This window comes from Pseudochaenichthys georgianus, chromosome 10, assembly GCF_902827115.2.
Source record: "Pseudochaenichthys georgianus chromosome 10, fPseGeo1.2, whole genome shotgun sequence".
Lineage (NCBI taxonomy): Eukaryota > Metazoa > Chordata > Actinopteri > Perciformes > Channichthyidae > Pseudochaenichthys > Pseudochaenichthys georgianus.
Window position 1 is genome coordinate 24,570,715 of NC_047512.1, and position 4,946 is coordinate 24,575,660.

Here is a 4,946-nt window from a genome sequence, read left to right on the forward strand (position 1 = left end):
ACCAGGCAGCCGCCATTAGGGGAGTCCCAAATGGTGACGTCACTGGCTGTGTTTTCTCTCCACCGGAAGTCAACACAACGTAGCAGATATGGCAGCGATGGAGGAATTTTGCAATGAGATCGACGTTTTGAACGATGAATTTGACTATTCGTCAGGAGATGACATTGATGTGGAAGCATCTACAGTTACCAGGCATCCCATGGCCTATGCTTATGAACCGATTCGGTCGAATAGAGTGGCATACGATCCGGAATAAAAAAATTAAAAAAACACAATGCTAACAGTGAGCCTCTGAATTAGCCCCGAGCGAAAATGCTAACCTATTACTGCACCGAAAATCACTCCTAGCTCCCTTATTACTTATCCTAGCCGCACATCCAACACATCGTTTATGATCGCAAGGAGACACAGAATCTAACGGTGCCCACCTCAACACTGAAAGATACAAACTCGCGAGGTTATCCACAAAAACGTACATCAAAACAAGTGGCGCTAGGTACTAACATACGCCAGGCTAACGGCTTACCTTCCTCATTGTCTGGTCTAAACTGGTCTTCAATGGCATTACAACGATAAAAACGATGATGTAGTTAATCCATAGGTTAATATCCAATGGGGCTGTGTCCCCTTTGAAATGTTCTGATAATCTATAAGCAATACAACTGCAATTCCGTTATCTGCTGTCCGCTCTGTGCTCCGTGCGCTCTGGGTCCTGCAATACCATCCATCAATAGCAATACTAGCCTTTTTAGGGCTGTTTTTGACAGATGAGCGTGTGTATGCCAGTTTAATTAGTTGAGCTATAGAACACCCCCAATTCTCTATTGTGCGTCATAATAATAGCTACCATTTAGTTTGGACGCGATTGCGTTAATTAATAAGGTCACACTGTGTCAGTAAATACATGTGTGAGCTAGTAATCTGGTAGTGCTGCAATATTTACGTCTCTCTCGGCAGCTGAAGCAACTCGTTTGGTGGCTCGAACTTCACGTTTGTTGACACTGTCATTGTCTTGCGCGGCCGACGTGCTGGGACGGTCGGTGTTCCCGACTGCATACGTTGAGAAATCGAATATTGTGGGAACAGATCCTGGCTTCAAATCCAATGTTTTGTATTGAACCAGGCATCCAGACTGGACTTTGAGCAGCTTCTCATCCTTTAGTGGCAGCCTATGGAAATGTACTTCTTCCTTCTTTGTATAAAATCCATTTGTGCAGTCTGGGGCAATACAATAAACTCCTAACGACGACCGTTTTCTTGTAATGTAAACTACTGGTGCATTGCACGCCATGTTGTTTGTTATTGAGCTTTGGCCCAGGAAGCCGTACCCACTCAGTGACGTCACTGGAAAAGTCCCGGAGCAATGGAAGCGCCCATGGTCAGTAGGCACGTATTTCAAAAAGTAAATTCGCGTATCTCGATCGTTTACATTGGAAATAGACTAGATAAATACATTTCCTAATGGTAATATTGTCGCATGGAAAGCAGTTTGAAAAGTGTTTCCATTTCCCTTTAAACAATGAAGCACAACAGAACACGCCCGATTTTAGCCAAGCAGCCGCTGCTAACATTCAGACAGCAGTTACAGAACCGCACACACAGGTCCCGCGTCACGGCCGCACACACAGGTCCCGCGTCACGTGACGGGGTCCCGCGTGACGGAGCACGTGACGGTGACGGAGCACGTGACGGTCAACGCACGTTCACATGAATGTTTATATATATATTCTCTTAATTTAGTTGAGAATTTCAAAAATATAGTCTTTTATATGTATATTAAACAACACTTTTAATTTAGTTTTGGGTATGTTTATAATTCTCGTTTCATTATTATTCAAAAGAAAACAACACTGTTAAACACTGTTCCTTCTACAGTATCATAATTCTCGTTGAATTATTATTCAAAATAAAACAACACTGTTAAACACTGTTCCTTCTACAGCAGGGATGGGCAACGTTGATGGTGGTGGGGGCCACATCATTGATGTACTGGCCACCAGGGGGCCGCAGATTCACTTGGAACACACACACACAAAAATTCCATGTGTTGTATGTAATTATTAACAAATATACTAAGTCTGACATCTTCATTGACATTTTACAATCAAAGGGAACATCCCCAAAAAATGGGAACATCCTCTAATAAACTCACTAAACAAATATCAGTTCACAGAAATGTTATTTCATTTTTACAAGTGGCATGTTTGTATTGAACAGGTTATTAAACAGTGGAATAAAACTATTTTAAATTATTGGAAAGCACGGAAAATGTGTGTGTATTGAGATTAACCATTAAGATGACTTTAAACATGAAGTAATGAACACTAACCCAGACATTAGTTGTCTAACTTGAACCTAAAACACTTGTAGCCTGTCTCTGCATTCCCCTTATTCCACAATAAGGGGAATGTCAACACAGACACCTGTCAGCCCGCACTCTGCTGTTCCTCAGCGCCGCTCCCCCTCCCTCCCGCTGAAATTATGAATGAAAAGAGTATAGTAATCATAGATAACACGGCAGGGTCCGTGAAAGTTTGTTTTCATCTGATTTCAAATAAACAAAGTCTTGGTTTTTAGAATATTAAACTTGTTTCACCAAATTCAGATGATAAATACAACTTGTAAGCTTGTAATTACAAGAGGCAACTTAACGTCACAGCAGGCATAACAACAGCCGGTGTTTCTTGTGAGGGTTTCCCCGAGAAACAAACATAATACACACAAATGCGTCACAGATTATTTTGCGGTATTTGAAATCATCTACGCAGCTCGCGACGTAACTAGGAGTATAGTGGACGGTATCAGTACTACAAGTATAACAAATAAAAAATATATATATTGATTTTTTATTAATTACGTTGTTTATAAATGAATCTGAGGGCCGCAAAAAGAGGAGGTGGGGGCCGCATGCGGCCCGCGGGCCGCTGGCCGCCATTTGCCCATCCCTGTTCTACAGTATCATAATTGTCGTTTCATTATTATTATTAATAAATCAAAGGTGTCTTCGAAGAGGTGCTAGATTACTGAAAAACAACTGTTAGTGTGTTCATGCACCAGCCTGCAAAAGATAAACAAGCAGTTTGACCGAGAGGCATTTCAGTTCAGAATACATTTTTATTTATTTGTATTGCGGGGTCTGCTGTTTCTTCACTGGGGGTGAGGCGGGGTCTGCTGTTCCCTCTCGAGGGAGATAACCTGTCGTGGCACTCTGAATATTGGCTGAAGGGTTCCCTCCAGCAAGCTTCTGGCCTCCAGAGTCCAGAAGGCAAACCTTTGGCCATGCCTTTGAAACAATAAGAACAAGACGTCATCTAAAGCAGAGCTATTTAATAGAAGAGTTACGACATCTCCGTTCACTCCAATGGACCACTTTTTACAGCAATGGCGGATCGTGGAGCCTCTCAATCGTTCCCCGGAAGTTAGCGCCAAGGCTGGCAGAGCTGTGGAGTTGCAGCATAATAGACCGTTCGTGACGGACTTTTAAAGGTAAGAAGAAGTTTAAAGATTTATATTGCGGATATTATCAGTACATCTGATTCAAATGAACATGTGTATTAAAGGATGTCAGTGGATTATCCCTAAATTAGTAGATTTAGGGAACGTTTACAGATAACAGATTAAGCTAGCATACCGAAACAAGTTAGCAACACACGTTGAACAGCCTTTTAATTGTAAATTCCGTTCTCTTAATGTCATTTCGTCCAACATGTTGAATTAGAGAAGAGGGGCTTCTAAACGGGATTGTATGCGGGGGGGTGGAGGGAGTTAAATATTAGATAAATATAACTTTGGTGCGTGTAAGAGTGAGTGTTTTTAGCAGAGCCATATTGTGTCCTTGTGATTCTGTTGATTATTACCTGTCTGTATAATGTTGCAGCTCAGCTGATTCTGGATTGATGGCAAAGGGAGAGGGACTTAAGTGAGAGTGAAAACACAAGGTACGTTTAATACTACTGTTTTATATAAGTAAACACCTTATCTCCCCAAGGCATTTCCCATCCAATAGGTGTGCTGTGTGTGTATAACCCTTTCTCCTGTCTGTTACTCCCTCTTTCAGCACAAGAACCAGAGGGGGATTCAATGGAGCCTGAATACCTGCACTGAGACCCTCACCCTCACTCTCAACTCTCAGTGTTTTTCAAGCCTTTCCCTGTTTTTTTGTATTAAACAAAACATTAAGCTTTCCCAATGGTGTGGTTTTCGTTGTGTGAAAAAGTGCAAATACAGTGTTTGTATATAATTACATCACATATTTTGTTGCTGTTGGTCGTGAAATTGCTCCTGCTGACTTGAGCCAGCCATTTTTTCCTCCGCTCTGTGTCAGTGGGGAAGCCGTACATTCGTACTCCTTTCTCTGAGCGATTTGAGCATCCCCAGGCAGCACAGCAAACCATGGTGGCTACTAGGAGACAGCACAGCAAACCAGGACAACACGGAGGAAAAGGCACCGACAAACTGCATGATATGCTATTCAATGTTTATTGAATTCCATGTATTTGCAATGGATGTTCCTAAAACAACACATTTAACATCATCATTATCATCATATGCTGCTAGTCCTGCTGCTGCTGCTAGTCCTTTGATAGTCACCTGTCGGTCTCCTGTCCTTTCTGAAAGCCATAAAGATGACATTAGTCATTTAGATAACTTGTGTCCTCAATTACCAGGGGATTACGGAAACTACCATGAATTTAAGAAAATGGTAGAAATGAATCCAATCTGAATTTTAAAGCATTACTTTAGATCCCCTCCCTCTAAATGTATCAATAAACATTAGAAAGTGATGCTCCTGACTACCATACAAGTTTAAGAAGATAATATTGGTTTGAAAGAATTCAAAGCTATAAATAAACAGCAACAGGCTCTTTAACCAAGGCACTGTTAGTAACATGTAAACTAGTTGTTCACACTAATCCGAATATTATCACTTAATATTAGCAAATTCG

The 4,946-nt window shown here is 41.4% G+C and overlaps 1 long non-coding RNA gene across 1 annotated transcript; it reads left to right on the forward strand.

Annotated features, from left to right (window-relative positions):
* The first annotated feature begins 3,376 nt into the window (after nucleotides 1-3,376).
* On the forward strand, nucleotides 3,377-4,115 carry LOC139434602 (uncharacterized). Its single transcript, XR_011643927.1, has 3 exons — nucleotides 3,377-3,486; nucleotides 3,878-3,938; nucleotides 4,058-4,115. It is a non-coding gene; the product is annotated as an uncharacterized lncRNA (long non-coding RNA).
* Nucleotides 4,116-4,946: the final 831 nt, after the last annotated feature.